The sequence below is a fragment of the Cryptomeria japonica genome, chromosome 1 (assembly GCF_030272615.1).
Source record: "Cryptomeria japonica chromosome 1, Sugi_1.0, whole genome shotgun sequence".
Lineage (NCBI taxonomy): Eukaryota > Viridiplantae > Streptophyta > Pinopsida > Cupressales > Cupressaceae > Cryptomeria > Cryptomeria japonica.
The window spans coordinates 563,967,609-563,989,253 of NC_081405.1; positions in this window are offsets into that span (position 1 = coordinate 563,967,609).

The following is a 21,645-nucleotide window of genomic DNA, read 5'->3' on the forward strand; positions in this document are numbered from 1 at the left end:
ATCTAATTCTATGGTTTTATTTGTAGAATATTGTATATTATAATTTTACTATACTTGGTATTTCAAAGCTAACTCCAATTTATAATGTGTCATTTTTTCTAGACACGGAGACTTTACCAGAAGAAAAATTCTTATAAACAATCTATCATTTTGGGTTATTCCTTTGGTTTTCATTCTTGAGTTTGATATATAAATTACTGGTTGTGATCACTAAGCTTTTGCTCAAAAATTAAATATTATCATTCTATAAAACATTATCAGAAAATACCTAACCTGCATGCCTAGATTTCTAAACATTGGGGATTGCTCATTCTGATAAGGTATATATTTACCCTATGGCTAAAGGGTTTTTTATAGCTAAGTTTGAGAAGGTGGAGGATAGAAGATTGATCTTATGCGATAATTTTTTAGCTAGGAAGACAAATTTGTGTTGGTGATCAAACCGTGGCATTCTAATTTCAACCATACTTTGGAAACGTTTAATAAGATCCCAACCTAGGTGTGGCTCCCTGATATTCCTCTTCACCTATGGGTGGATCCTCTGTTTGAGGAGGTGGGTGATGCGATTGGGGATTTTTTGATAGTTGATAATGATTATTCTGATATCTTTCATTCCACTTTTGCCTGAATCTTTGTTGATATAGATGTTTCTAAAGGTCTTCCTGTTGAGATTTTGTTTATTACTTCTAAGGGTTGTTGGGTTCATCATTTAGACTATGAAGGGATCCCCTTCAAGTGTAGGAGGTTCTTCAATAAAGGTCATGTGGTTGCTCATTGTGGAACTAGGAAGAAATATTTGGCAGCTTCATGGTGGAAAGGTGTGTTAATTCAACACTATACAGTCGAGAGATTTTCTAGGTAACATGTGGTTTCTCAGGAGGTTGTACTAGATTCTTCGCGTGAGATTTCTGGGTTGGAATCTCAACGTGTTATTGCCCCTCCTCGGGCTATTATGGAGATTGATATTGGGGTTGTTGGTGTTAATGTGTGTTGCATGCATCGGAAGAAGACTCGGGTTGAGTCCCCTTTTGACATAGGGAATGGGCTTCAGGCGCCCATTATTGGTGAATTGGGTGATAATGGCTTGTCTGTTGGGAGAGATTTTGATAATGGTGATGCTAGTTATCCCTCTCAGACTAAGGGTGGTTCTGCAGATTGGCAAAGTAAGGTTGCACAAGTGGAGGAGGGGTGGATCACTGTTCAGGAAAAGAAATCCAGGCATTTTTTGCCCTCTTTTGATATGACTCTTCGTTCCCACAAGAGAAAAGTTAAGGGTAAATCCTGATGGGCTGGTTTTTGGTTGGTTGTTGGTTGTTCTTGTTACGGCTCTTGTTCTAGGTTTTGGCTTTGGGACCCTCTTATCTTTTGGTTGTTTATTTTCTCAATGTTTCAATTTGTTGACAACTTATCTTCCATGTTTTGCTTTGTGGATTCCAAATCTCTTAGAATCTCCTTTGCAAAGGGTTTTGGGGCCCCTTCAAAACTTGTTTGTGCCTTAATCCAAGACATTATCAAAAAATAATGAAAAACCTACTCCGATGTTGACTGGAAGTGGGTTGAGTCTACAACCCTTGATTCTCAACTCAATTTGCTCGAACCCTTAATTTTATTGCATCTAATATCCTTTCAAACCTAGAAATCAAATACCGTGATATCTTCCCAAACTTGGTCACTTGCAAATGAAGCTAAAGACAAAGCCGATGTATATATCCCTTATGTTCTTTCATTGATTCTACTATGAAAAAAACTATGTTTCAGAATTACTCTGCCCAAAAAAAAAAATTATACTTTCTGCAAAGATTAGTTTCAAACTCTATTTCATGTGAAAAATAAGTCAAATGATGCTTATTATATCGTTATTTTTTATTCTTGCCTATCGCCTTTATGTGGAGGCATTTCTCTTTTCAAAATAGTAGCATATTCATGCCTTTTTATTATGCATAGGTGCCACTTAGTGGTTGTTACAAATCCAAGCATTTATCACCTTTTCTATTTGAGGTTCAATGGCATTATGGCTGAAAATTGGTGGCCAACATTATTATCTTTTTAATTTGGTTTTTAATAGCATTTGATGTATCATTCCTATATTCAATACATTGCGACATTAAGACAACATTCGAAATGGAGATATTACAATGCAATACTATGAGTAACGTGTGATGGAAGTAATAAATTGCAACACTATGACTAATTAAGATATCACCATACATTGTTACATTGTGAAGGATGGTAGTAGTTGAGGAGCATTACGTGGTTGTAATCACCAAGATTCCAGAAAGACAAGTCAAACCTCATATTGGAAATCTCATTGAGATCTTCAAGAGAAGAAATTGAAGATGGGCAAAGCATGGACCCTCTTCAAGAAAGGCCTAGCAAAACCAAATATGGAGAGTTCTAACAAATTCTTAGCTAAAAATGGCATTCTCCCCACCACTAAACAACTAGAAAGGATTTTTGAGTTGAGTGAAGGACTCATTTTCCTCTATCATCAATTCTAGATCCTCTATGTAATTTATGTTTTTAGTTAATTAATACAAGGAGCTAACCCATATGGTTAGCAGTTTACCAAAAAAAAAAAGGTTGCATTATTACTCACAATATTACAATGGATGTTACTATTGAATTAATTGTCTTCCAAGTTATTGTGAGCCATAGGCATAATAACATCAATAGTTACTTGTATGAGCATGTATAAGTGTATGTGTACCCTCATAGGTATGCATCTATGTGAGTGCATGTGTACACATATGAAGCCATATATTCATATTTGTGTGGCGATATAGTCTTGCTTATAAGTGAACTTATATGTTTATATGCACAACTATTAATAAATGAGGAACATGATACATTTGCTACTATACTATTCATTTTGATCATATATCACTTCATAGAAAGTAGAGATGACAGGCATATTTTTCAGAGCACTCCAACATGTACCTATTATCAAGCAATGCATGAAGTGATAAACTTATAAGGCACTAAGAGGGGGAGTGAATTAGTGCAAGCAAAAACTTAATAAATCTGATAACTACTTTCACCAACTTGAAAATCAATAAGCATGCAAGAAATATAACCACATAAGCAAACATCCAACAAAGCATGCAAACCATAACAATGATTTTTCACGTGGAAACCCAACTAGGAAAAACCACGGTGGGAATTAGTGCCCACAAGGATCTTCTAACTGTAGTATAGAGATCTAACCGATTAAGGTCATACAACCACCCTGTTAGGGGCACACCCGATTAAGAGCTATACAATAAGGCCTGTTAGGACCTAGCCCTGTTAGGAGCTACCCATGTTACTAGGATTTACAAACACAAGATAATGTGTCACTTGGTTAGAGGATTCACCTTCGGATCTGCTAGGATCCTACCGCACCCTGTTAGGAGTGACCTTGTTAGAGGATTTTCTTGTTGCAACTGGTAGGAAGATAACAAGTTCAACTGATCTGAAGTTAGAACCTTTGTGCCTAATTAGATCCGCTTCTGCTCAACTTCTATCATCAACTAGACATCTATACCTAACTTCTCCTTCAACCACTCGATCAAATTATCACTCTTGATACATGAAATCATACAACTTACACCTCCTTATAAAGAACTATGTTAGGTCGGTTAAGAACCTTGGAACAATTCCCTAGGTTCATTGAATCTAGTCACCTTTTACATTTTCTCGCTCATTACACTTTTATTTTGTCAGAAAAATAATTAATAACTTAAAAACATAATAGTAAGTCTATCTATTACCAATCAAACTAACTCTTCTATATTGGTTCTTTGTTCTTCTTGATTGTGACTGGCAAATCCATCATAACTCGCTCAATACACCGAATCTGCTGATGTGGTTTGGAACATAGGTGCATGTTCCTATCTCCAACACTCTTGTAAAGCTACAATGTCTAACTCTTCACCAATCATTTGTACCAGTTGCTTGATCATTTCTCTATTCCTGTTTACCGGTTGACAACAACTTAGCACTTTTGTTGTCTAACTAATTCCACTACTAGATAGGCTATACCGGTTGGTCTAGATGACCTAGATGACTAAACAAACATGGTTTCCATAAATGAAAACATAAATAAAGTCATCAAAAAACCTATTACAACCATATCATCATCATCAAGCCAACAATCTCCCCCTTTGGTATTGATGGCAACACTTAGGAAAACTTTTGTCTAAGTGTCACATTACAACAATCATGACTCAACTCAAATACATAATGAAAAACTTCCCCTTAGATATTACATACTATTACAAAATTTTGACTAACTTATACTACTCCCCCTTTGACAACAATGACAAAGGTAATGAATACAACACACCAAAATTTGCATTACCAAATGTATAAGAGTTCAAAAGTTTACAATTACATTTTGAGAAAAACATCAACAAAATTAGTCTTCAAGACTTTCAAATCATTCTCCCATGTCTCCAAAAGAGTATATGTAATCTCAATGTGTGTTCGGACCTAGTATGCAAGCTCTTCCATAACATCAAGTGTACTCATTTCAAGTGTAGTCAAAATTGCCTCTGTCTCTTTGTATCCTCTCTGCAAGATTTCTAATTTGGGGACTAGGTGAGTCTGTAACTCCTGCAATGATGTAGTCCTCTTAATTTGTCATGCCTCATATGTCTTAATCTTATGTTGTATCACTATGATAGATCTACCAAAAATTGTTGTTAAATCATAAATGATTCACTCAAACTCTTTAGCTCCTGTTGAGCTTCCTTTCTCTTCTTATCAAGATCATCAAAGAACAATGAAAAGTTGTAGATTATAGAAAGAATTTTACCTTCATTCTTCAAGGCTTATTTGATTTGGTCCATATTCACAGTAAGACCTTCTTTGTCTTTGTCAATTGTCTTGATCAATATCTCAATTCTTTTCTTTTCATATTCTTTCTCTACAGTATGTAGAGCAGCCTCTCCAAGACTTTTCATTTGCTCCCCTGTTGTTGTGACCAAGTGGTCCAGTTTTTCAATGGGAGTTGTGATACTATCAGTATCAGTCTCTGGTAACAGACTAAAAAATATGTCAACTGCAGTCTGTATAGTTTGAGCCTCTCTCCTCTGAGCTCTTATTATCTTCGTCTTGACTTTGGATTGCATTGTAGATGCAATCTCCATCAGTTCTATTGGACTCAACATATCCATATTTATTGGCCCTTGGATGGCCATTGTATCATCATCCTCATCATTATCAATGATTTTCTTTGAAGTAAGTGACTGGTGGATCACTATCTACTCTTGTGCTTCTTCTTTCTGCTTCTCTTATGCCTTCACTGGTGGCTTTGTAGTTTGCACATCATCTATTTGTGCATTCTCTTGTGTATCTTTTTGCATCTTTTTTGTCTTCTCTGGTAACTGTGTAGTTTGCACATCATCTATTTGTGCATTCTCTTGTGTCTTTGTCTTCTCTTCATCTTTACCAATTGGAATAACTTATGGTATTGCTAGTTGTTCTTTTGTGACAATAGGAACTGATGTGGCACCACCTTTTGGTTCTTTCTCCGTTTGAGTAACATCCGGTATCTTATCAATTTCAATCACATCCGGTAGTTCACCTTCAATTACCAGTGCTTTAGAGAGATCTTCTTCCTTGGAAGAATCTATCTTCTCTGGTTCCTCTTTTTCAAGTCCTAATTTTTTTTTCAAAAATTCCTTAGTCTCAGCTTGCATAGACTGGGACTCACCAACAAGAAATCTTCTTAACTCTTTTTGGTAGGAAATAATGGTTTTGAAATTGAAAGAATTTCCTGCACTTCCTCCTTGGAGGTCTCTGGTTGTAAATGCATAAGTACATACTCTATTATTTCTTTATCCTACTTAATTGTAGTTTGCCATATAGCTTCCAATTTGCTATACAAAGAATCAGGTATCTATCCTTGTAATTTAATCAATTCTTCGCTATAATGATTCATAAACCAAACAATTGAATCCTTAATTTGTTTATGCTCTGCCTCACCAAAATTGTTATAGTTCTTATGTACACCAATCAATATACCATACTTTATTATATTCCTCGACAAGTTCTCAAGAGAAGTAAGTTTAGTTACACGTGGCTTAACTGATTTGACAATGGGTGAACCAACCACTTTAGACTTCTTGCCACTTATCCTCAATTCTTTCTTGCCACCTTCTGATTCGGTCTTCTCTACCTCTTCCTCTGCTACAACCTTAAAAACTCTTTGTGCTTGTTCTTTCTTTCTTTTTCCTGTATATTTATGACTTTAGGTGCTTGAGGCTTGTCTTCCTTTTCTTTTCTCCTGATTTGTATCTTTGGAGGAGGAGGGGGCTTCTCATTCTTGACATTTGCACTCCTAGTTTGTCTACTACTCGAGACACTAGAGGTTCCTGTCTTCCTTGCTTCAAATCTAGTTCTTGCTTCATCAATCATCTCCTTTGTGAAGCCTTGTGCAACAACAAATTCCTCAACCTCTTTCTTGATCTTTTTGGCCACTACTGGTTTGGTGAATTCAGCATGTACCTTTATTTATTTATGTTTGAATGTGCCAAACCTAGGTACACTTGTATCCAGAGGTTTAGATATAAGGTTGTCAGCATGAATAATCAAGATATCTTCTTCTACCTCATACCCCATAGGCATGACCCATGAACTCCTTGGATCTGCAACCTCCATCTTACAAGTATCAATATCAACCATAAAACAAATGGAGTTTTCATGCCTTTTCACCACATGCTCTGGTATCCTCTCTCTAAAATGCAATTTATTCTGGAATTCCTTGAAGTATCCCTAGATAGTCTTAGTGAACTCATTGCCAAGCATCTTAATGTTATCCTTGATTTGCAAGGTTGCTGGTGTATCCACAAACCATTGGATATCACCTATATCGGGAAAGTAATTTTGGAAATAGAAAAACAATCCAATAATCAACTGACCAAACTTGAACTTTTGTCACTTGTCCTTCTTGATTGATTCAAGATTCAATACCAATTGGGCTCTCAAGGCCTTTGTTAGGTCATAATCAACATTATATTTTAACATCTTGGTATGCTGTGTGGATAGCAGCTCCGGGAATGCTATTCATTCGGCTTGAATGGTATACTCTTCAGCCGATGACCACAGATGCAAACTTCACTTCTGGATCTTCTATATCATTCACCGTCATGGCACGATCATCCCACTTTGACTTTGTCAGTCAGATAACCTCATCCTTCGGGATTGTTCTCAAAACAAGGACTTCATCAATGGCCCGTAATCCGGTGACAACATGGATGGCCTCTTTTGTTATCTTGTGTGGTCTATCCAACCACATAAACTGATTGTGGATCCTACTCAGAACATATCTCACGTGTTCTTCTTCAAAATCATCTAGAAAGTTTATAGCATGGTGAAAACCCTTATCGGATACCCTTCTTAATTCATCCTTCATCAATCCTTGTTCATCACACAATATTAAGTATTGATCAAAGATGGCAAATTTGCCCAAATCCTCCAGTTTGCAATGGATGTATGATCAAATGTCCTCAACATGCAAAACCCCGTAGGGCACGCTGGATAGGGCTCCAACTAGATTTGTCTCCATGGACTTATGAGGGTGTCTCTTAAAGTCTGGTCGAGGTATTTTGGTAATATCAACAATGTGTGGTGTAGCCATTGTGAAAATTAAAACACAAATTCAGATTCACAAAGAAATACCTTTAGACTTCTTCGCAACTAAGGTTTCCGATCTAAATGCTCTTCCACCGATTCACTATTCCAAAAATCTTCACAATCCGCTATCAACTTCACCAAAGTAGCAATCAAATGCTCTTCTATGTTTCTGTTGTTCTCCAAGTGTGCTCTTGAAAATGCTAAGTGAAAAATGAGACTATAAAACACCTTTTTATTTGCCTTTTGCCAACTGCATATAATGCTAAACCGATTGAACATACCCTAATCACTGTTCAACCCTAGAACTTACTACTGGTTCACATATCACATCCAATTTATCAGTTACATCTCAAAATCACTTCATAACATCATATTGCATCAAAACATGCAGATTTGACTTACCGCACACCAGTTAGGGGGTCCAGAAATGGATTTGATGTTGGCATTTTTGTTGTTTATGTTGTGATTGTCATTGATGGACACACACTTGTATTGAGATCCCCTTTATATGTATGAGCTCATGGTCAACCGGTATTTGTTCCAACTCGTATGTGGTATACTAGTCTTTAGACTAGTGGTGATTTTGCAGAATGTGTTTCCCGGTCTGAAGCGGCATGTCAACCCCAAGCGGTTCGTAGATCACAAGCAGTACAAGGGAGCAAAGTGGCATAACACATTCTTACTAGTCTTCATTTTTGTCAAACCGACAACCGGTATTTTTGTATGAATCAGTAATACTCTGTGATGAGTTACCAACCGGCATTTTGTGATGAGTTACCAATCCACCGATTGTTTGACAGTGCCGACACATTGACGGTGCTTTTTGTGTCATGTTACTGAGTATGTCTAGATTCATTGAACCTAGGAAATTGTAATGTAATCCTATTGGACCGACATGAAATCAGATTCCTTTAAAAGGACATCATGTCTAGGGTTTTAAGTTGTTGCTAAAAGGGTTAATGTTGAGCTAGGGTTTAAGGTGGGAGTTGAGAAGGATCTTATCTGAGAAGATCAAGTTGTAACTATGAGAGAGAGAGAGAAGATTGAAGTAATGCTGGAATGCATTGGCTGTGAGCAATACTGGATCTAACCAAGCAGTTTGTGTTATTAGATAGATCAAACACTTGTTGATTACTCACATCTTTGACAAGTCTGTAGCCCTTAACCGGGTAGGCCTCAAAGCCTTTGTAAAATCCTCTAACAAGGTAGTCTTTAATCAGACTTATCTCCTAACAGAGATTGAGATTCCTAACAGGATCTGTTCTGGTGAAGAACATTGTAAGACCTTAACTGGTTTGGTTTCTATTCTGTAGATAGTGACTTGTGAGTTCCATCTTAGTGTGGTTTTTCCCAATTGGGTTTCCATGTCAAATATCTTGTGTTATGGTTGTATTGTTTTTGTGGGTGAACGCTTTATTCGCATTTTGGTTTGCATATGTGGTAACTGGTTTGACTATTAGACTGATTTACCTGTTTATCTTTAGACTATGTAAGTGTTTTAGTGCAGAAGTTTTTGGCATACTAATTCACCCCCCCTCTCTTAGTATTCATCATTTGACAATATGCTCCCCCTAAGCTTCATACATTGCTTAGTTTTCCAATGAAGGATTCTCCACACCAGTTGAAGAATTAGATTCCTTCAATGGTTTCTCCTCACTTTTCTTCCTAAATATCTTATTCATCTCACTTCTGGTTTCTTCCACATCTCCCTTCTTCTTTCCTTTTCGATCAACGGACCGATTAACCGATTGGTTCATTCTAGCTCTACAAAACCTTGCAATGTGTCCCAGTTTGTGATAGTGGAAACATTCCATTCCAGATGCTCTCTAGGGTCCAACATTGCCTCTATCAGTTCTTCTTCGACAATTCATAGCCACATGACCATAGCTGTGATAGATTGAACATGTCACATTCCATCTATTCTCCATTTCATATGGACTAGACCGGTTCACATAGGGTCTCTGCCAAGTAGGGTTCCTTTGGTCATTGAAAGATCTCTTCCATTCACCATTAGACCTATGATCCATGCAAGATCTTTGATTGTTCGCTCTTGAATTGCACTGAATAGCTCTGTACCCATACTTTTTGCAATTGAAGCAATATCCATCAAAAGTACTAGGCCTATATCCTTCATATGGATTAGGTCTATATCCATCAAAAGTATTGGATCTACTTCTACAAACATTTGCACTACCTTATGATAGTTAAAACATAGTTTGTAGGTTCTCTTATAGGTGTTTTTCTTGGTCTTTGGTGCAGATTTGACTTCATGCATGGTGTCCTTGGTATTGGATGGCTCTCCTTGTTTAAAGGTTGTGTATCCCAAGCCATGTGTAACTCCTTTCTACCTTTGTGTTTGAATATGCTCATCAAGAATAATAGTTCTCTTGTTGAATTTAGCTAGCAACTCATTTGCATTAGCCAACTCCTTAGTAAGTTCCTCATTCTTCTTTGTGAGACTTTCTCTAAGAGACATAGCCATGTCTAGACCAACTTGTATTTCCTCTTTTTCCTCTCTTTCCTCATGAAGATGTGCATGCAAGGTACCAGTCTCCCAATTCAGTTTAAAGATCTCATGCTCCTTATCTCTTATTTTGTCTTCAATTGCCCTCCTGGCTTCTAACTCTTGGCTCGTCCTGATGGTAAGGGCTCCAACTCTCTCCTCATATTTATCTTTTCATCATTCAGCTTTTTCACCTCATTATACAAGGCATCAATGGTTGCTTCCTTAGATGAACTATTTTCATTGAGTTCCATCAACTGCTCAGCCAACTATCTTCTCTTAGCCAATGAAGCTTTGCACTTGACCTTTAGTTCATTAAGGGCTTCTTCAGATTCCGTAAGCCCGTTTGAAACCTCTTTGTAACTCATTGAACCTTCCCCCATGTTAGCCTTAGAAATCCTTCCCAAGTGGTTAATCCTTAATGGAATTAGGCTCTGATACCAATTGATAAACTTATAAGGCACTGAGAGGAGGGGTGAATCAGTGCAAGCAAAACTCAATAAATCTGATAACTACTTTCACCAACTTGAAAATCAATAAGCATGCAAGAAATATAACCACATAAGCAAACATCCAACAAAGCATGCAAACCATAACACAATGATTTTTCACGTGGAAAAACCACGGTGGGAATTAGTACCCACAAGGATCTTCTAACTGCATTATAGAGATCTGACTGGTTAAGGTCATACAACCACCCTATTAGGGGCACACCCGATTAAGAGTGTTTTAGCCCGGTTAAGAGCTATACAATAAGGCCTATTAGGACCCAACCTTGTTGAGAGCTACCCACGTTACTAGGATTTACAAACACAACATAATGTGTCACTTGGTTAGAGGATTTCACCTTTGGACCTATTAGGATCCTACCGCACCCTATTAGGAGTGACCTTGGTAGAGGATTTTCTTGCTGCAACTGTTAGGAAGACAACAAGTTCAACTGATCTGAAGTTAGAACCTTTATGCTTGATTAGATCTGCTTCTTCTCAGCTTCTATAATCAACTAGAAATCAATACCTAACTTCTCCTTCAACCACTCAATCAAATTCTCACTCTTGATACATGAAATCATACAACTTACACCTCCTTGTAAAGAACTTTGTTAGGTCGATTAAGAAGCTTGGAACAATTCCCTAGGTTCATTGAATCTAGTCACCTTTTACATTTTCCCGCTCATTAACTTTTTCTTTTGTCGGCAAAACAATTCATAACTTAAAAACATAACAATAAGTCTACCGGTTACCGATCAAACTAACTATGCTATATCGATTCTTTGTTCTTCCTGACTGTGACTGGGAAATCCATCATAACTCGCTCAATACACCAAAGCTGCTGATGCAGTTTGGAACATAGGTGCATGTTCTTGTCTCCAACACTCCTGTAAAACTACAACGTCTAAATATTCACCAATCTTTTGTACCAGTCGCTTGATCATCGCTTTGTTCATGTTTACCAGTTAACAACAACTTAGCAGTTTTGTTGTCTAATTGATTCCACTACCGGTTAGGCTATATCGGTTGGTCTAGATGACCTAGATGACTAAACAAACATGGTTTCCATAAATTACAACACAAGTAAAGTCATCAAACAACCTATTACAACTATATCATCATCATCAAGCCAACATGAAGTATATACAAGGTATGAAATTTTACTTTTATTTTCTATTTATTTACTCATAAGCATAAATGATTATATGTATACATGACAACTACTATAATATTCATTATATCATTCATATGTATCATCTATGTGGTGTTTGATATGGTTCCCATCATGGACGTTGTTTACCCAAATGGTTAGGATCACTCTCCTTGACCATGTTTTCGTCTTCAACTAATCCTACATCCAATTAAATTTATTCATGCATTAATAGGTCAGCCTTAAAAAATCATAATCATCACATATGCATAATCTAAATCATCTTCAATTCCTCATATTGACATTACATTATTAAAATCTAATTTAATCACTTTAAAATTAGGCATATCATTTTTCTATTTTATATAATCTATTAAAACATAAATTTAAAATTAACTAATTAGTTATCTAAAAATTTTATGCATTATTAAATAAGCAAAAATAATGGAATGCGAATCCTTCCCCACTAAGAAGAGACATCATCCCAATGTCTTATTACTCACACACACACACACACACACACACACACAAAAGTAGAAAAGTATCAAACTGCTATACTAATCATCACACTGAGAAATCAAAGCATTACTCTACACATCAATATCAAAGTATCTAGCTCCTCAAATGTGGAAAAGATCTATCTATCTCCTTTGCATCCTACCATGTAGCACTATCCTCATAAAATACTCATCCCATTGGACCTTATGTTGCTCAACATCTCTATTGCGCAACTTAGGGCTATGTTGATCAATAATGTGAAGAGGCTTCACCAATACCACCTCTAGATCTTGAACCTATAAATCACTGCAATCAATTATGTGTGAGGCATTAGGATGATATGGCTTAAGTGATGATACATGAAAAACATTATCAATTTGGGCCAGAGCGAGAGGTACGACATTTGTGAGCAATGAGGTATATCACTTCTAAAACATAAAATGAATCCACATATCTAGGAGCAAGTTTGGATACCTTGTTGAATGTTATGAAACTCTTATGCGGCTTTAGCTATCTCCTACTAAAAATTGCCTAAAGGCCTTATTCTTGTCTACATGGCTCTTTTTTTTACCAACTACTTATTTTATTTTTTCCTTGATAACTCTCATTTGGTCTTCCATCTCCTTGAGCATATCAGGCCCTCTCACAATTTTGTCTTCTAATTTATTCCCACTAACAGGTTCATAGCATTTACATCCATACAAGTCCTCAAAATGTGTTAACCCCAAAGATACATGATATGAATAATTGTAAGAAAACTCTACCAAGGGAAGATAATCCTCCCGCTTATATTGTTGGTCCATACAATACATCCTTAGGATGTCTTCTACTGCCTTATTCACCCTTTATGTCTGTCCATCTATCTTAGGGTGGCATGCAGAACTAAAATTCAACTTGGTGCTTGAAGCTACATTTAACATGGTCCAAAGCCTTGAGGTAATGGGAGTGTCCCTTTTTTATATGATCGTCTAAGGGACCCCATGGAGATTAAAGATCTCCTAATTGAACTTGTTAGCTCTAACCAAAGATCCATCCTTAAGATTCCCCATAATAAAATATGCCACCTTGGCCACCTTATCTACTACCACTAAGATGACATCATGCTTCTTTATAAACATTGGAAATCTTTGGATAAAGTCCATACTAATCACCTGCCACTTATATTTGGGCATATCATGCTGGTATAAGGGTCTTGTTGGGTGTACATGCATATCCTTGACTCATTGGCTCTCCAAGAATCAATCCACATACTCAATCACATATTTATTAAATTTGGGCCAAAAATTCAAGGTTTTCAATTCTGCTCCAATCCTATTCAAACTAGGGTGTCCTAAATTAGGTACGTTGTGCACTTCCTCTAAAATCAACTTTCTCAAACCTCCCTAATTTGGAATATACATTGTGTCTTTCTATCTCAAAATTTTGTCTTCCTCAAAAGTATAACCATTGAATCAATGATCAGTGAGATTTTGTTATAATGCTTTCTTCACTCCAATATAGTGCTCATCATCACAAAGGTTTTATAACACTTGTTGTCTCCAAGTTGAATTGGTAGTTGTCATGGTTGCAAGGTGCCTGCTTCTACTAAGGGCATACGCTAGTTTGTTCCCCCTACCCTTGATGTATTCAATGCTAATATCACACTCACTAAGAAACTCCAACCACCTTCTCTAGCAAGCATTAAGATTGGGTTGAGTGAAAATGTACTTGAGTCCAACGTGATCGGTTTTCAACTCAAAGGGTTTACCCCTAAAGATAGTGCCTCCACATTTGAAGTGCTTGTATTATGGCTATCAATTCCACACTATGTGGTGCATAATTTTGCTTGTTGTAGCATCCTAAATTGTACTCCCTTACAATTTTGTTTGCATTTGGGCCCTCACCTTGGTGTTCGTGCTTTGAGGCCTGACTGGGACTGATTCTACTCATACTATGCAAATTTGCCACCATTTTCACTTCACACTTCATCCTGCCCATAATTTTTGGTCTCTAATTAGGCAAGAACAAGGCATGGCATCCCAGTCCCCTCAAGACCAGAGTGCCTCGTTCTTTGGTCCTTTCAATTAGGACCCAATTTTGGGCCCCTTAATGGTCATGATATTTAAGCGGGATTTCTAGCTCCTCATTGGCTCATGTTAGAAAATTAAGTTGTTTTTTGACAAGCAAGTGTAAAATCGGGTCTATCCCTCTCATTTGATCATCTGACAATCACACACACATCAATTAAATTTGACATCAAGCAATCAACCATTCAAGTTTAAGTGAGCAAGCAACCAATCTTCTTTTAAGCATTAGTGTCAGATTTTGCCAAGATCAAGAGGCAATGGAAAGCACAAATAAGAGATAACAAAATAGATGATAGAAATAAACTGTATTCTATCAAGATGAAAAATATGATCAACTGGATCATTAAGCGTTACATACAATGAATATGAGCCTTCTTATATAGGCAAGGCTATATGGATATGTGAGCACACAAACATGACATGTGGCTCAATAAGAAACAAGGGTAGGTAGGAAATAGGTGTGGGTAGGTAGGAGAAACAATATAATAGTCCACATGAGGTGGATCACCCACTGAATGTGGAGTGTAACATCAAGATCAACACCATAAAAGGTGGAAATTATCCTACACACACTATCCCAATGTGGCACAAACACCCAAGTGTCTCATACCCAAACTACTATGAAATGCATTTCCTAAGTAAACTTAAGTAAAGTGTAATAATATCCAATATGAATAATTACTTACACCAACAATTAGAGCAGAGATAAGATCAACATTCCAGCATTGGAGTTGACATTCATGTTATATGTTGTTAAAGACTTCATGAAACCCTAATTTCATGTGGAGACAAAAAAAACTTCACAAGGAGGTATAAGATTTGTGTTTTAGTCATTATTCAACATCTCCCTCAAAAGGAGAACATTTTCATTACTGCAACTCAATCATATTTCATTTCTATTTCATTGTTAATTCCAAAACTAGTTTTTGACTTAAGAAAAACCCCTATTCCCAACCTATTTCCCTTCTCTACCATGCGCATTTCCCTTCTCTACCATGCACAGGAGCAGGTATGGAGCTGCAAACTTCATAATGGCTTTATTCACAGTGATGAATCAATCCCCCATTGGAGTGTCAAAAGTGCAAAGGACCAGAGCAACCACCATCCCGGTCATGACAAATCAAAAGCTCCTTCTAAGAATAAGTCCAAATACTCTTACAATCCTCAAATCTAGGTTTGTGGCTCAATTTGATGATTGTAGCTTACTGTTTATGCGTTTTTTACATCAATTCCAACACATTTACCCTAATTTCAACATCTATATATCTCAACTTAAAAGAGGGTAGTTCAATCCAATCGAATCTAGTAAATCTAATAGAATTCTTAGCCCTTATCCTTGTTGATTTGTGGCTACATCCATTGGGTTTACCTCCCTTTTTTAATGTAATGGTCCCTAAGCAAAATATTAGCAACTTTCATACATCTAATGGTAGAAACCCTAATATTTTCACCATTACACTTGTGTTGTTTTAGCTTCCTAGACTCATAGGCAACCACCTATCCTCCTTGCATAAGAACTCCTCCCACACCTCCTAATGCATTTGTGATCACTTTAAATTATACATTAGGATCAAGTACCATTAGAATTGGTACTTAAGTGAGCTTCTCCTTTAGGAGCTAAAAATTGTGCTCACTTTTCTCTATGCACTCAAACTTTATTCCCTTCCTCTGATGTGGTGTGATTCGTGTGTAAAGATTGGAAAATCCAATACAACTTTCAATAATACTCTACAAGCCCCAAGAAACAACAAACCTCATTAACATTTTGTTAGTCAACCACTACACTACAACCTTAATCTTCCATAAGTTCATTGCAATCCCATTTTCTAAGATAACATGACCGAGATAGTGCACCTTGCTTTGATAAAAGGTTTTATTTGGATATCTTACCAAAAAATTTATGCTCCCTTAGGTGTACAACATCATAAATTGTCATTGGGCCAATTTACGCCTCATGTTTGTGCCCCTACTTTAGCGTGTCTCTCCCTCATCACCTATTCGGATCGGTTTAGTGTGTTAACTCCAATTTGATATCATGTACACCCACCAACTAATTTCCTAGAGGAAGGACTAGGGCACTAGCGCCTTGGTCCCCCTTAGTTGGGCCCTATTTTGAAGTGGGAGATGGGTCCTATCTCTCTAGAAAGAAATAAAATTTGTGGCTCTATATGACCATTGGAGGTCGTCCTAATCAATAAATGACCTAGATACTCGTATATAAAGAGATTTGATCAACCTAAATTTCATCCTAACCAACTAAGCCTCCATCTCCAAGCAATCAAGCATCCATAAATCCGTGAAGCATTCATTATCAGGAATTTTCAGAGATCTTCATGGCTGCAAATTCTTCATTCAACCATTGTGCAAAAAAATTATATCATTCATATGTGAGAATGTGTGTGTGATTAGGGTTTTGTCATGTTCACACCATTTCATATAACATATGTGATTACATTCAAGAAATAAAGTATCATTATCAATAATTACAAATCTGAGGTATACCTATCCATTGTTTATTTTATTATTTGTAGTTATTCAGTCAAGGTCAATTTCTAAATTCGGGTTTGACTGAGGCAAACCCCTATTCCTAATAATTTCCCCCTTCTTTCTGTGTACAAAACAGGTTCGAAATTGTGATTCTCAGGATCGACATTATTCACAAAGATGAACAGGTTCCCCCTTTGGACAACAAAAAAGTGCGAAGGACCAAAATGATAGGCATTCTGGTCCCAACAATTTAGAACAACCTTCTAGGAACACATCCGAATACTTATATATTACTCAAATTCAGGTTTGTGGCTTCATCTGATAATCGTATTTCATTGTTCATGCATATTTACTCCAATTTTAGCACATTTGCCCTAATTTTAGCATTTTCACAATTCAATTTATAAGAGGGTATCAATTTCCAATCCAATAAATCCAATAGAAATTCCAACCCTATCCTTGTTGATTTGAGGCTAGATCTATTGGGTTAACCACTCTTTAATGTAATTGGTCCCTAAGCAAAAATTAAGGGTTTTACTACATCTATTGGGTAAAACCCTAATTTTTTTCATCTATTATTGGTAAACCCAACTCCTTACAACTTTATTTTTTATTTATGTTCTCAGATCTGAGTGTTCCTACAATTTTAAAATTCAAATTTATATTCAAAAGTTTAATTTCCAATTGACTTTCATAATTTTAGAGGTTAAATTCAAAAAACCCTAATTTTTAATTCTAAAATTGAACTTGTGGGTTGTCTAATTTGCATTAATTATTTCAAATCTGATTTATGAATATTTCTATTTTCAATTTTGCATCTATACATCTTATTTTAATCAAATTACATAAATTTAGAGGTTTAATTCACAAAAACCCTTATTTATTTTTGTTAATTTGATTTGAGAGTTGCAAAATTTTGAACATTCATAATGGCCCTTAATAGATCTTATTTATTTGCTATTTCACATATGATTACATTGCTTTTTACTTATATTTATCTATGAGAGTGAAAATCATGTGCAATAAAAGAGATTAAAAGCTAAACTAATTAACCAAAGCAAACATAAAATTCATTCAAACATGAGATAAGAATGTTAAAATGAAATGAAATTTGAAATGGCAAATGAGTGCAAACCAAAATACGTTTCAATTTTATAGTTCTTAGATTCGATGTGTGCTCATGACATTGCAAATGCTTGATTTTGCTATGTGATTAACGATGCAAAGATGAAGTTGATGAAAATGATGTACAAGGTGAGTGGTTATTTTGGCATTATGACGATATGAGTGTGAAAAAGTGGATAATTTGCTAAGAAATGGGAGGGTTTAAATAGAAATGGATGGGAGATGAAGGGAGGTTGAAAATGAGACACTTGTCCTCAAAGAGGACATGTGGCAAGCCTCAAGATGCCATGTGGAATGAGATTCCACACTTGTCCTCAAAGGCTCAATTATGAGTGACAAGTGTATTGAGGAGGACAAATGTCAAGAAGAGGCATCACATGTGTCCTCAAAGACACATGTCTACTTGGGGAGACGACCACCCAAAATTGTTTATAATTTCCTAAACATTAGGAAATTATAAATGCGCACACACATGTGAGGGGGGAGGTTAGAAAGGACAAGATTGGTTGGATGGATAGGGTTAGTTAGAACCCATGGGTTAGGCTAGGAATTGGGTTAGAAGACATGTGACTAAATTAATTAATTTGTAATTAACCAATTTAAGAATTAGAGGAGAAAGATGACATGAATAAAATAAAATAAATGAATTATTTTATTTAATAAAAGGACTTTAGGGGGATATTAATTAATTAATAGGCTATGAGACAAAACATCATTAATTAATTTAATTCAGCTCGAGGGAAAGGATGTTACATTTAGTTAAATAATATAAATTATTTAATTGTTATAAGCCACCAAGGGATACAAATTTGATTAAATTGATTAGTCAAATTTAAGTGTCTACATTTTTCCTCTCTTCGCAGTGGCACTAAATAACGTCAGTGCAAAGAAAATAAGATGCTTGCAACTCAAGGAAAATGGAGCGAGAAAAAGATGCCCCAAACTAGACTGACAATGGATGAAGGACGAGGGAAGGGGTGTCCCCTCAAGAGGGTGCACGTGAAACAGGGCCTAGACGGTGTCTCGAAAGAAACAATGCCCCAACTGACAAGAGGGAAGAGAACAAGAAATGAGACCAAGAAGCAAAAACAACGCCTAAAAAGGAGGCCATATGAAAAAATGCTAAAAAAGGTCTAGAAGGGCCTAAGACAATCAAAATGGGAATTTTGGGCACAATATATTACTAGATTTGGCCAGATTAGGACTCAATTTCCCACTAAGTTATCGAGAATTTGGAGCTTAAGAAAGATCTTGTTGAGCTTTTAGTGCATTTGAGAGCTTGGAGTGTGTGCCGAGGAGATGGCAGATTAGATTCAACCGAGGCACCAAGTGGAAGTAGTCAGGAGTGTTAAGCATCGTTAGACTCCAAACCATGAGGTAGGATTCAAAAACCAACCTTGTAATTTACATTTTGGCTATGTTTTTAGCATTTTTGGGACTGGCAAAACATGTTCCCGTCGGATCATGTTTGATAGGTTTGCATGTGGATCCCACAGTAACACATTCATGCAACCATGGGATCACATAGGGCTAGCAAGCTAGGGAGCAAATGCAGGTTCACGATCCTGTTGTAGCAAGTTCACTAACCCGATAGGGAAAGAGGGAGAGGGCACGGGGACAATGGGAATGTGATCCCACAAAGGCGGGATTTCAAAGAGAATGGCAAGACTGCCTTCCCGCTGATGGAAGTCTGCTGGGTTCGCAAACCCACTACAGTTGGAAAAGGGGAAAAAGGGGGGAAAGAAGAAAAAAGAAGATCGAGGGATTCACCAAGAGCTGAAGGAGGGTAGGCTAGAATAGAAGGGAATCAAGCAAACTGATAAACTGCTCTGTGATGTGCAATGGAGCATGGATGTGCTTGTGAGTTGGGAGAGGAGGCGCTCAGTGGTACTATGACTGGGAGGTGAGCTTAGCAAAACCAATTGGGTGCGGATTGATGCCATTATATTGGTATATGTGGTGTAGATACCCGACATGAGATCACATATGACCATGGTGACAACCCTCATTGAGAGGTGGAGGAGAGAGACAACGACATTCCATCTACTGATTAGAGAGATCATGGTCATAGCAGAGGAAATATACCAGATCTACAAGTTGTCGATATGAGGAGTATTGGGGATAGCTCGAACAATTGAGCAAGCGGACGTAGTGAGATTGTTGGTAGGTGTAGATGTACCCTCACACAACAGGCAATTATCTCTTGAGCAGGAATTGGCACACACAATATCAAAGAGGAGGATATATTTTTATGTATGCACTCTTGTCAGTGGGTACATCCTTTCAGATCGAGGAGGGAGATCCATTGTCCTAGGTATGATCTAGGTCGTGATTGATGCAATTGATGGCAGACGACTGATGGCTTGGGTGGTATTGGTGCTGGCAAAGCTATACAGGACCTCCATGACATTGTCTATCATCCAAGAAATAGCTTCAACAATGTGACTCTGTTACAGGTGTGAGTGTGGGAGCATATTATTGTCATGTGCCCAATGTGTTGATAGGATAGGAATCCTGCACAACCAATGGTATATAGCTAGGGAGAACCACTACACTATGAGGTGATGGATGATGTGGACTATTGGTGAGTGATCTTTGAAAAATTGGATGCTATCACAATCACATGGAGGCCATACATGCAGATAGCCACATGACTAGAGGATCCTAGGCATATCCCATACATGATTACAACATTATACCATTGGGAGGTGGGAGTACATCGTAGAGAGGTACAAGCCAGACTAGGTACATAGATATTTTGGTTGGGTACAGAATGTACCTAAGGCACCACACAAGTTCCGACGAGTTACCTAACAACGAGAGGTCAAGTTCGGTCCCTCGCTATAAGACAAGGTAGGATTGATCTAGGAGTATACCAGGCTAGCACCAACACCATGGGATCCATAGAAAGGACCCACTGATGCAAGGGTCACTACAACATATAAGGTTTGGTGGGAGGAGCACAAATTGAGGCTAGTAGGTAGAGTAGGATTATCACCCCTCAGTGTTAGGAGGGTGCATATTCGAGCCAGTGGAGGGAGAGTCAAGCAATATTAGTCAACTGGGTGGAGAGTTGATAGAGTGGTCAAGGCAGTGGTTAGGACTAGGACCACAACAACCACAAGGAGGAGGAGGAGGAGACAAAGGAGAGGGAGGGGATATAATGGATGATGTAGAGGCTATGGAGGTGGATGCACCTACATAGGGAGTGACACCAAGATAGGGGAGAGACAAGAGTAGAGACAGGGCAAGACATCCTTGAGGCAGGTATGAACCCATTAGTAGAGGAGGGAGGAAAGGGGGAGGGTTCAACAACACCACCGGATCTAGTAGTATAGATCCAATACCTCAAGGATGTATTCTAAAGAGTAGAGTAGAGATTACATATAGTCACTACGGAGAGGGACAACCTGCAACAGGAGAGAGATGCAGCTAAGCAGGCAAGAGGCCAGCTGCAGGCAAAGAGAGACTAATTGATTCAGGAGAGGGGTGTAGCCCTAACCATGAGGGATGTAATGGAGCATGCATGCCAAAGGTTGGAGGAGACAGTAGTCTGCTATAAGTGTGAGAGGGATGAGGCACAACGACAAGCTAGAGGAGGAGGGGCAGAGGGGATACTGGCTGCCATGATGGAGAGATGAATGTTTGAGATAGAGGCACTATCTCATCAAGCAGGATAGTATATGGCACAACATGAGAGAGTTGTCC